Source organism: Pyxicephalus adspersus, chromosome 11 (genome assembly GCF_032062135.1).
Source record: "Pyxicephalus adspersus chromosome 11, UCB_Pads_2.0, whole genome shotgun sequence".
Taxonomy (NCBI): Eukaryota; Metazoa; Chordata; class Amphibia; order Anura; family Pyxicephalidae; genus Pyxicephalus; species Pyxicephalus adspersus.
This window is the reverse complement of record NC_092868.1, coordinates 7,831,021-7,844,332: the sequence shown is the minus strand read 5'-3', so window position 1 is coordinate 7,844,332 and position 13,312 is coordinate 7,831,021. Positions and strand designations below refer to the sequence as shown.

Below are 13,312 nucleotides of genomic sequence, written 5' to 3'. Positions count from 1 at the left end.
ATTTTTCTCTATTCTTTGTAAGGTAAACATTCTAGTTTCGGTATGCTTTAACCTCCCTAGTGGTTCATTTCTTTCCAGTTTTATATGTCTAAAAGTGGTACATTGTTTTTCTTGAAAATTTATTTTACAGTATAAAAAATTGTATAAGTATAATAAAGTTTGAAACACAAAATCATGTAAAAACAATACATTTAATAAATTAAAAAAATTATATATTTAAAAAAATGTTTAATTTTTTTAAATTAAAAAAACAGTACATTATATTCTCATACTATTATATATACCAGGGGTCTGCAACCTGCGGCTCCGGAGCCGCATGCAGCTCTTCAGCCTCCTTGTTGTGGCTCCCTTCGGCTGCCGCGGGGAGATCTCTGATGGGGGATCCCCTTCCTTCCAAGACACTGCGGGGGAGGGGGATTCCATATCCGGTGTTCTAATGAAAAAAATCTACCAGTGAAATAAATACCATGGGGCGTGTACAAATGGGTGTGTACAATGACATCCCCCTCCTTTGAACCCCAATTCCTCTGGAATGGGGAGATGTACAAAACCAAAAATGTAGGTGCAAGTGGGGGACACCTGTGACTAACACCCCCTAAAATTTAATTGTTAGGCTATCATCAGAACATAAAGAACTCTGCCCATCAAAAAAATCTACCGTTACACATTGCTGGAGGCACCTGAACCCCAATTTCTCTAGAACAGGAAGGGGGTACAGGTGAACAAAATTAGAGGTGCAAGTGGGGGACACCTGTGGCTAACACCTCCTAAAAACTCCACACATGCACACTTGTTTTAACAGGTAAAATTAAAAAAATATTAAAACTTTTAAAAGTTTATAAACTGTGTTATGTTTTGCGGCTCCAGACTATTTTTCTCTAGTGGAAGAGGAGGCAAAATGGCTCTTTTGATAGTAAAGGTTGCTGACCCCTGATATATACTGTAAAATAATTGTTCTTGAAAACAATGTACTGCTTTTACACATATAAATCCAATGTATTGCATTCAATACAGTTATTATGCCGGGCCGCCGGCAACATACACACGATGTACAACATGCACACAAAAATACTATGAAGAACAACAGCTGCTCCCTGCTGGCCGATGTACAATGAAGAAAGTATCCAAAGCAAAAGTCCACTGGGTAGAGTACATGCCATCTCCTTTGATGTGCACTGCAAGTTGACAGCTGTCCTTAGCTGCACTTAACTGGGAACCACTGACACTAGATGGATTGTCATGAGATTCTTTTTAGACATCACTGGGCTCTGAAAAGGTATGTATTATTAAAAAAAGAATGCTGTTTTATTCTGCAGTGTTGTATGAATTCTTTTTAGGGCTTCATTAATCCTTAATATTAAACATCTAGTTTATATACCATAACAAAATATCACAGCGCATGCTCGTTTTACTACAGTGGAAAAACACTATTATACTTAAACGAAACTTAAACGAAACTTAAACGAAACACTATAATACTCTAAAACGAAACTGGTTAGCTACATAATTTCAGACACGTACAAAACATTCTGTTATTCATAAACAGTCGACAATATCTGAGTTTAGCAGAATTAACAAGGACACTCATTTGGCAGAACATCAGATTTCTACACATATAGACTAAAAAACCAAGGAATACATCTATCTCTTATAACTAAAAACTAGAATGAGAAACAAAATGGAGGGTCTCAGGTCCTTTAAATCTCCTCCTAAGTCATGATTATGACTTTACCTCTTATGATTCATCTGTAGATACCCAATTTACTCATGTCCAACGTCGATTGTTCTAGGGCAGAATGTCTGCAATGCTTGCAATAATGAGGAAATGCATTGAATACAGCAACACAGCAGGATTAGACAAACGATTATAAAAATTTCTTACATAAAGAGCGTTTTGAACCAGCTAATATCAGGTAACCAGTTCAGAAACCAATCCCACCATGTAGATGATCCCACATCTTGTTTAATACCTTGCACAATTTCTTGTAATGCCTGTATTTCTTCCTCGATGGACTTTGAATGATTTGATAGGTTGAAACAACATATACCCCTAAAACTCTGTCATCCTAGATTATGCTTAAACAATAGATGATCTACAGCAAATCTGTTCTCTGACACTGCTCGAGCAGTGGAGGTATGATTCAGAGATTTAGCTAAATCACATGCAATAGAATTTATAGTACGGGTATTATATATAGCCAAACCTGGGACTCCTACAATAGATGCTCCTAGGCTGATATACTCAGAAGCACTTAATAGAGGCAACCCAGAGGTACAATCAGGAGACAACTGTTTGGCAATTGATCTTTTCCCTCTCCTATTATCCCTTGTAGGTTTCTCTCTTGGGAGTGCTACTGTAAGTCGAGAAAAGGCACAAGGACCTCCATTAACATTACCAGGGATATAATTGAAAGTAATATTACCACGGGATAGGAACCACCCAATAGGTAGTGCATTATCCGCATGTGAGATTGGGAAACAGCACTCACTGTTCAATGTTTGTGTGTAAATAAATATAGGACTGTCGTTCTGAATTTCAGACAGAAGATGCCGCTGTTTCTTAACACAGCTAAACAACATGCCAGTATTTGTATATTGATAGGAGGTGTGGTTGTTCTGAGAAGACAGGAAGCAGACATCTTGCAAGGACTGTGAGTGAAACAGAATCCGCTCGCATCCAAGTGTCAGTGCGTCCAAGAGTCTCAGGAGCTGTGGCTGAGTGAGGCTGACCACCGTCCAAGGCAGATCCTGTCCAGAGGAAAAGGATTGTTTTCCAGAAAGGCTGAAAGGAGCTGAGGAACGGAGCGCTGTCTGTCTTGCAGGACCTCATGTTTGCTGAACAGACTTGTTGTTGTTGTTCAGTTTAAAGACATCATTGGATCCAGAACAAGACCCGGGTCAGTAAAATCGTGCATGCACCGCAATTATAGTATTGGTGCCTGAACTACCAGAGACTGAGATTAGAACTGCAGTAGCTAGTAAGTTAGGGTCTATGTGTGTGGCAGGTCATAAAAAACAATTTTGAAAGAGGGCGCTGTGCTGTCCTCTGGGCTGAGTGTATGTAATGTAATTTTCTTTGTCTTTATATTTGGAATTTTCTTCATGTTTATATTACTCAGTAAAGTACATTCTGTTTTACACAAGCTGGTGTCCGTGTTGCCTTCCCTGTTTGTGACTTCGCTGTATCCTAGAAAGCCCCCAGTACACGGCTTACACGCATTCACTCCAGGCACCGGATGGGTGGCATTACAGCTCATATTATTACTGACATTACGTAGTGGTGCCTTCATGCCTGTACCATTATACTTTCTAGTGCTATTATATGTATATTGCAAGTATGCTTTGACATTAGCGTATCCAACATTATTTCCTGGAGAGCCATTCATCCAATGGAGGTTGGGGCACACCCAATCAAATCTAAAACAATTATGGGCTGCTGTGACATTAAAGGTGCTTACCATGATGCTTATCAATTCCCTTGGCTTCCAGATATGACATTCCCCAATATATCACTATATTAATAGTAATATATGGGGGAAGGTAATGTGAATTTGGGATACTGAAGTCTGCTGTACCACAGCTGTGTTATTATGCTCTGTGGAGTGGCCACTTCAATTAAACATATATGTGGGAACTCAGTCTGTTTTCGTCCTTTTGCCAGGCGCTGGACTATCACTACATCTCCCGGCTGGAAAGGATGCGTAGGTTCCTGTGGAGAGAAAGGAGAGGCACGAGCAACATCTTTTTCAATTTGATCTAAAGTTTCTACAAGTTTTCTCACATATTCTGCCTGTACTACTTCTAGATCCCCCAGGAGGACCTCCCTCACAGCTTCATGGAGGGTATCACGAGAAACTTTGCTCATTGTGAACAGTCAGTTGTCAGCTACCGGAAGGCACAGGTGATACAGGGGTAAGCAGAGACACAGGGGATAACATGAGACACAGGAAGCACAGGGGTCACCACAGACACAGGGGAACACAAGAGGCACAGGGGTCACCACAGACACAAGGGAACACTGGAACAGCACAAGGGAACAGGCAGGGAAACAACAGACTAGGAGACAAGGGGTGAACGCAGGAGCTGAACTGGGAAAGAACTCAATTAAAAGACAGATGTATAGCAAATGCTCAGCAGAACTAGGGGACTTGGCACTAGTGGAGACATGTTGCAGAAACACTGAGCACTGTGTCTGAGACAGCTAAATAGCCAAGGGAGATAAGACGGCAATTTCTTGATTGGTCGATGGGAGGGACGATACTTATTAAATCTGAAACGGCAGGTGCAGCTGAGGTTATAACTACCTACATGTACAGCAAAGAGGTGCTGTCGCTTTAGCAAGAAGGATGAAAGTGTGACAGAAACCGACAGAAAGAGAATACTTTTAGCAGAACAGATTTATATACTCTTTGAGACTTTTTTAAAACTTACATGATCTATCTTTGCCTACAGACATCAGCAATATTGGTCTAGCCCAATCTTAGACCATCAAAAGTTTATGTGGTAGTTAACAATGTTACTGTTTCTAACATACAGATTATATGTTTTTGAAATATGATGTCAGTCTCAAAATTCCCACAGAAGCAGATTCTGCCAGGCATGTCAAATCTTTATTGAGACCGAATATAAATCATATATGTAATAAAAAAAGTATATTCCTCTTTTTCAATAACTGAATATATTATGTTTTTTTCCTAAAGAATATGATATATGTGATTAAATAGGAACAACCCCTAATATCCATTCAACCGTGTAGATGGTATTTTGGAATAACATTTGGGTGTTTCTTCCGACCTTTCTCTCATTAATAAATAGGATTGCTGGTGTTGAGAGGTTTAGAGTGAACTTTGGTGATACCATTATTAATAGTTCACTGTTTAGGTTTGTTTAGTCGTGGCTTTTTCAACCTAAAGTTATTTTGTATTCTGGAGGAATCTCACAATACTGTATATGACTGCATAATACAGTATCATACAGTAGTATGCATATGAAAATTGTCTTGATTTGACCAAAAATGTCACAATTTGCACAAGAAGCATTTAAACCTGTAGTCCACCAGAAACCTGAGTTGAGACAATCTACAAAAACACTCAATCATGAATATAATTACCTATGTGATTTCCAGAAGGGAGTTTACTAGCATAGTGTTATGCAGATATTTTTTGTTAAAATGCCAATAGAAAAAGAATGTACGTCTATACCTGGGTCACACTATAAGATGGTGCTGTGCCTTCTTATACAGTGTGTTTAAAATTCTTGTCAATAAAGACATGAGACATGAGTTTGTTACATAACTTCCATGAGGATGCAGTGCCATCTAGTGGTGGCCAACAATAACGCACAGGTGATTCATCATAACCAACTCAAGTACAAACTACTTAAAATAAAAAATGTCATTTCTTAACATTTAAATAATTCTTTAAAAAAACACATAATAAATATATTTATTCATGTTACTTTTTACTGTTTTGAAAATTAGCATTGAGAGATACATTTTGTGGCCTAGGATTATATTCAAGACAAAGCATATATTTTCAGGTGAAATAGTAGCACAATTTATATTCAGATCAATTTGTATTTAAACATGTAAATGTATTTTCAGTTATGTTTCTTAGAGTATTAAAAGGCTCTTTGCAGAGATGTTTTTTTTGAAAACCCAAGCAAATAATGCAGCACATTCATGCAAGTATGCTAAAATTATTTTTGCCTGCAGGACACGGTTAAATTTTATTTTGAGATGGTATGTCCTTTTCCTGCCATATATCACTTCATTCTTCTGAATATTCCAAACTTGGGTTTTTCTTGGGGTGGTAGCACCTAAAATCTTTAGTACTTTGCACATACCACCCAATCAATTGGCTGAAGTCATGTGTACAAACATGATGAGAAACACACCCCTGGGCTGTAAAGTTCAGCTCTACACCATCTATAAAAGAAAATATTAATTATTAAAGGGACAATCCAGTAAAACATAAACACTTAATGACAAAACTGATTAAATTTAACACTCTCTACTTGTGTAAATCTACTCACTGTTTGTATTCTGAGTGGACGCAAGTAAGGCAGTTGGAATTTTAACAAATTCAAAACTCAGGAATTTTGACTTACATTCCTTTACAGGGACATGACTATGATGGAAAATTAGTTTACAACTAACTAAGGTATTATTTACTTAAAGATTACAGTAGTTTATGCTAGGAACAGACTCAACTGTAAATGCCTGGGACAAACATAGCCCTATGTTAAGACAAAAATGGAAAACATTTATTAAAAAAACAGGTAGACTTGATGGATCGCTTGCCCTTTTTCTGTCAGTCTTTACTATTTTTCTATAGAAGATTATCCCTCAAAACCTGTTCTTGTAAATTTTTAGAATGTATGGACTTCCCATCCTTTCTATAATGGAGACATTATAGAATAAAAAAAACAGCGAGGATTAAAAACAAAACATAAAAAACTTACCAGGTCTTTTTAACACTCCAACAAATTCAGCACATTTGTCACTTTCATTTCTGCAGGTTGTAATTTTTTTTGCAGTGCATAGTTTAATATCAACGGAAGAACAAGCTGGACACTCATATCCCTTCTTGACAATTGGAATTTCTGGCACTTTATAATTGTGGACAAAAAAAGAGTAACATATAAGAAACAGAACGTAATGATAAAGAAGGACATGGACAACTGACATCAGAAGCAAATCTTCACTCGGAATGGGTGATACGTGATCCTCTTGGTTTTGTATTGTTTCTTGACACACAATATATCATTGAATTCAGTGTGTAAATTAGTTAGTTAGGTCTTGGTAAGGAGAGCACGCTTCATGGGTTAAATAGGCCGCTTGACCTGCCTATGTGATCAGAGCAGCGCTTTAAGCTCTATTGGCGAATCTGAGACCTAGTTACCCTCTCACCACCTGATGTTATCTAGATTGATTTTCCACTATAAAAATTTAATGTAATTTTTTAGCTTTGTCTAATTTGCACACCAAATTAAATGATATATTGTTTGCCAAAAAACACCTCTTCTCCCAGGTTTCATAAATGCTTACCTCTAATAGGGTTCGAAACTAATTCATGTACATACTTTATTCATTATTATTTCATACTTTATTTAAGTCTTAAGGGGAACCCACCACAACCCCCATACCATATTCATGTTTATCTAGAAAAGACATGATAGCTTTACATCACTACAGAAGTGATGATGAGTGGAATTGTTGAATTATGCTCAAAAAAATTTTCTTTGAAAATGGTGAAAGCTCAGCAGAATAAATTAAAAATAACGTTAACTGGGGAGATGTTTATTGCATGAGACTTCGAGGAACAATTCACAAATCATTTTAAGAGGATGCTGTAAGGTTTGTAAATAGTAGATTTTATATTATTAAAAAAAATTATTCACCTTAAATTTCAAAAAGATCATTATGGATGGCCACTAAAGAGGGTCATGTCTATGTGTCTCCTAATCCTTTACCATCCCAAGCCATATGCCTTCTTTCAACAGTACAGCAAAATATATGGAGGTTTGTTTTGCCAGAAATAGACCCAGCCTCTTTGTTCAGCAACATAGATCCATTGTCAAATTCAACTACCTGAGGATTTTATGCCCCCCACTGTGGCTGACACCATCCTATCTTCTTGGGGACTCTCACAGCAGTGCGGGTTAAAAAAAAAACATCTGCACATTTGACAGGCAAAGGCAGTGAATGGTCGTAGTACAGCTAATTGCAACCCCTTTTCTTTTCTTTATTGGGGCTGTGATGTTCTATATCAGGATAAAGTTCAGTCTCATGGAGGGGTCTATAAATGGATTGAAATGTTTGAGAATATCCATACTAATGTGAGGGATGCAGAGCGCTTCGGACGTTCAGCTGCATCCAAAACCTCGCGGAATGAAAATCAAAGTTCCAGTTGAAGAGGTTGCAGGAACGTTAATGAGAGTGTTGGATCTGCCTATGCCCTGATTGATGATGACCTTAAGTCAAGTCATCAGTGCAAGTTCCCCCTGCAACCTCTTCAATAAGGATTCTTCTCTTTCCGTAAATATGAGGAGCACCTCCACTACCTGATATTTTATAATTCTGTCTACAGTACAGAAAGACCTATAGACCCCATGACATGGCCCTTTTAAAATGTCTATGCAGACATTGTGGACACCCAGACTGCCAAGTTGGCTCCCCCTTGGATCTATAATGCCAAAACATTGTGGTAGTAGTCTTCAGCTGATCTAGTCTTAATATATGAAAGTTATCATGTAAGTTTATGGAAAAATATATATTTTACATTTTCTAATATGTAAAATTGTAAGGTATGTATTTAACTGCCTATGTTAGTTTGAAAAGTCTAAACATGACTCCAGTTTCATTAGTCCAGAGGAAGCTTATTTTGCAAAACGCTTTGAACACTGTGTAAGATTGGACGTACATTTGTTACCATAAATATATCTTTGATTTTTTAGCAATACAATTTTATGTTTAAAATTCCAAAAAAAATTGTGTGACACTTTCTATAGTGCCTTAAAATTCCCTAAGGCAGGGGGCAGCAACCTTTACTATCAAAAGAGCCATTTTGCCTCCTCTTCCACTAAAGAAAAACAGTCTGGAGCCGCAAAACATAACACAGTTTATAAACTTTTAAAAGTTTTAATATTTTTTTAATTTTACCTGTTATTTATTTCACTGGTAGATTTTTTTCATTAGAACACCGGATATGGAATCCCCCTCCTCCGCAGTGTCTTGGAAGGAAGGGGATCCCCCATCAGAGATCTCCCCGCGGCAGCCGAAGGGAGCCACAACAAGGAGGCTGAAGAGCTTCATGCGGCTCCGGAGCCGCAGGTTGCAGACCCCTGTCCTAAGGCCTTCATGTTTTTTGGACTATAAAAAAGTTGTGGCTGTGGCAGATTGGAGATATAAACTCAGCTATACTCACTTTGAAATGGCCCATCATTGCAGAGATTCCCTTCACAGCATGTTGTTACAATGTTACAATTAATGTTTTCACTGGCAAAAGTATACTGTGTAGTATTGCAAGGCACGTTAAGTGAGCAACGTTTCTGAACAGAATGGTAGGTTTCGTCTACAAAAAAAAATTCCATTTATTAAAACGTTTTCAGCATGAAAATGATTAAAAAACACCTGTAACATAAGTTAAGTACTTTGACATTTCAATATTTCTTTAATAAAAGTGGAGAAAAATTACCTGGGAATAAAAAACCCACTCACCTTTACCTTCTCAGATCTGTCAATGCCCCTGAAGGTTTTTCTGGATCGGGTCCCACGTCGTCTTGGAATCATCCAGTGCTTCCTCCTTTAAAATATTTCCTTTCTTTTGCCTTTTCCGTACGTACCTGATCTCTCTCTGCGAAGTCACAATATTGGGTGAGGTAGATAGGAAAACAAAGAATGCTCCATTGAAGAACAAGCATCTGGAGATCGGGCATGCACAGAAGAAGCAGCCAGAAGCCTGCTGTAATGCATGATGCGTATCCCTGGAGGCTTTGCGCTCCCATTTAGTGATCAAGACAGAAAGGGCAAGGGCTTTGCCCTTTTTTTTTTAAAAGAAAGGGTTTTAAACCCTTTCTCTATTCTTTAAGGTGTAAGGTAAACATTTTAGTTCATGTCTGCTTTAATGAATCATCAAACGTCAACACAGATAGTAGTTATCAAACGGTCTACAGATTGAAAATGTTTAAATAAAAGACAATAAAGTTAACATGTGGGGCATGAAGGAACACTAGGTGGGACTCGAGAAAGAGGAAAGGAGAGTCATCAGGAAAGGGTTAAAAGGGGAAAGGAGTATATACAGTAATAAGATAAGGGGGGGTATCCTGAAAAAAAAGGACAAGAAGAAGAACATCAAAAGGGTATAGAAAACCAAAAAACAATCAGAATACCAGTATATTATATATAAAAAAATCATATAACTATAAATTTAGTACACATTTTGGGAAATGCAACCATTAAGACCCAACTTTATTGTTCTTTGTGTGATAAAAGGTTTCTTCAAGTGAACATTGGATATTAAGATCAATAACCACATCAGATACATGGGCCCTGATTCATCAATGTAATGCGCGTACGCTGGACGCACGCACTGTCGTGCTTCAACCGAGCCGGTTTCCCGCGGTCCAGAACCGAGTGTGCTCGTACACACGCCTTCACTTCCAGCCGGATTCCTGCCTTGATAATAATGAGTTCGCCAATTAAGGCTATTAGATTTCAGCTGCGCGATTAAGGAGGATCTGTTAAGCTGTCAATGGTGAGATCATAGCAATTAATTAGCGCACACCTTCTCTCTGTTCTGTGCGTATCTACAGTCCATTACAGGTCAATTAGAAGCTTTAATGCTTCATCTTCTTTTGGGTAAGTGGTACTTTTTTAGGTTACATTGTACTTATTCACAAAAAATTTATTTATTGTTACATTTGTTGCACTGTTTTTATACTTTTTGGTTTGGTTTGCAACACCGGCAAACTAATTGAGATCAAGCTGTATATATACTAGTAAGCACTTCATATTATGTCATTTCACAATAGTATGAATTGTAAAAAATTCTCACCAAGCATTTGTGATCTAATTAAAATGTCATTGTAGTTTGTCTTGATAGAAATCACATAATTGAAAAAAGGATTATTGTCAAAGGTGGTTTAAAAAAACAGTGATTTCACTTGTGTATTTATGTCAAAATACAATTAAATGCATATAAATACTTATGCAACTTCATTATTATTATTTACCTGGACTGGTATGCGGGGGTGGGGGTTGTCATGAAGTGTTTGGATGTTATGCGGTGATGTGACTTTGTAATCCTCATTATTGTTAGTTTCATCTGTTGCTGCAATGTTTTTGTGCCTGGTTTGTAATGCCAGTTTCGGTAGTTTAGCAATTCTTCAGCAATGTGTCATTTTTTCTACAAGTATTGAGTACAAATGTCTGCATGGTTTCTGCATGGTTTTCCACACCTCCTACTTCCACAAAATCCTACTAAACCCCCCTGTTGCCTTTGTTACATATTGGTATTTGAATGTACTATGTGCATATTCCTTTTCTGAATAAATTGTCATGATTTTATTTCTTTTTTTTTGTTTGTGTTTTTTTATAGTCTGACATTTGCACTCATGTTGATTTGCCCCCACACAACTCCTGTGTTCATTTGTAGTTGTGTTATCGGTTTGTTGTCATTGTGCTGTGCTACCTGATATTAGCACTATTGTATACAAACACACTTCCACTTGCTGTACAAACTGGTTGTCACTTAGTGTCCAGCTGAGTTGCATACTCATTCTAACACACCTGATGGTGATGGAAGGAGGTCCAGGTCCAGGTTCAGAGGCCTGTGAATCATTCAGACTTCATTTTGCAAGTTTCCGAATCCATAGTCAAGAACCACCAAACACCATCAGTAGCTATGAATAGACCTGGACGTTGTGCTTCCACTATTGTCAACCCAGAACGCCTGACGGGTCGTCACTTCGTTGAATACATCCCACCAACCCAGAAAAAGGCGGCACCTACAAGGATGTGCGTGGTTTGCGGCTCAAAGACCGATGACAGAGGAAGGAAGAAACGCTAAGAAACCAGGTTCTACCGTCCTGACTGTGATGTTGGACTTTGTGCAGCACCCTGCTTTAAAATCTACCACACCCGGGATGTCTACTAAAAATGTAAATTTTTTTTTTCTAAAATCTGCATTTAATTTATCTTCTTATTTATCAATAATATTGCACCCTTGTTTGGAAAATTTCAGTTAGAATTTTTTGATAAAAATTTTTTTTTTGATAAATTACACTGTTGTGGTCTGTTTCATTATTTTTTATAATTATGCATTTTAATTATGTATTATATTATAATTTATGATTATAATATAATAAATAAATATAATTATTTTACCCGGAGTTAATTCTAAGAATTACAGGCTCACAATATAAACAAAAATTTCTACGCAAAAAAAAATAGGATCACTTTTTGCATCAAAAAATGACAGAATTAGAACGCTAGCGGGGTTTATGAGGACTATGCAAAAGTGCAGTGCATTTTTTAACTGAAAACAGTTCAAGCGCACATAGTGGGTCCGCTGTGGTGCACAACTATGAGCTACATGCGGATGAAGTTTGGCGCAGAACTATGTGCATCAAACAACTGAAGTTTGGTACAGAACTATGCGCATTAAACAACTGACCGTTTGGCCCAGAACTATGCGCATCAAACAACTGAGTTTTAATAAGACAATTGTGCTGTTTTTAGCCTTAAAAATATTTTAGAGGAAGGAACAGGTTAAAAACAATCACAATTGTCTTTTTAAACTGTGTCCTGGTAGATTGGAAAGGAGATCACATAACAACAAACCCCCCAAAAAACAAACAACAACATCTTAGAAACAACCTTATTCAAAAGAAACATTTGCTAAAAGTTCCCAATAAGATATAAAAATACATCAAAAGAAAAATTCACACACACACACACACACACACAGACACACTTTACACTAAATGACAAAAAAAAAAACAAAAAGAACAAACAAAACGTGTGTAAATCCACACTTCCATGTAAAGCCAAAATTGTTCAAAAATGGCCCAACAAATATTGCATGCAAAAAATACTTACCAAACCAATATGCAATTTTGCCCTATCAAGGGTGGAAAAAAGAAAATATTTATGCAGGACAAACATTGAAAAGTGTTAAAAAAAAGGCAGAATTTGGCAATCAAACAATTCGGCCACAAACACAATACCATAGCATTAAAATTAACTTCAAAATTGCAAAATAGACATTTAAACATTCAAAGTAAAAACAAATAAAAAAAGAAGCTATTATGCTAAATGGTAAGCAAAGTATCAAATGCTGCAACATAGATTAGGGAAAATCTTGTCCGATGGCTTTGCGCGCAGTCAGTCGCAAGATAGTCGCGGGATTTACCCGCGGGCGGCTCCTCCGATCAGACATCGTAAGCTTTTACATAGGCGCCTATGTAGAGGAGTTGAACTAGGTTAACTCTTGCCTAACAGAAAAGAAATAAGTCATTTTAAAATATGCTTTTTCTTATCGCATACAGATGTTTTAAACATTTGAACAGCACAAACATTTTTTTTTAGGGCTAAGGGTATAATATGTGTGCCATTAGAAAGAATGCTTTTTTAGGGGAACAGGGTAACTTTTAATGCCAGCTCGCCATTGTAAAGCTGCCGGGGATGAGCAGCTCCGGTCGCGAGCTCATCCAGTTGCTGAATTGCGCGATGGCTTCCGATTTCGGATCGCGAATTCCTATGCGTGAGTGACCTTCCGATGCCCGAGCGACCTTCTTGATGAATCAGGGC

The 13,312-nt window shown here is 37.5% G+C and overlaps 1 long non-coding RNA gene across 1 annotated transcript; it reads right to left on the bottom strand.

Moving 5' to 3' along the window:
• Nucleotides 1-5,518: 5,518 nt before the first annotated feature.
• On the bottom strand, nt 5,519-9,118 carry LOC140341514 (uncharacterized). The gene is made up of 3 exons (XR_011922895.1): nt 8,928-9,118; nt 6,463-6,609; nt 5,519-5,926 (listed from the first exon to the last, which is right to left on the bottom strand). It is a non-coding gene; the product is annotated as an uncharacterized lncRNA (long non-coding RNA).
• Nucleotides 9,119-13,312: the final 4,194 nt, after the last annotated feature.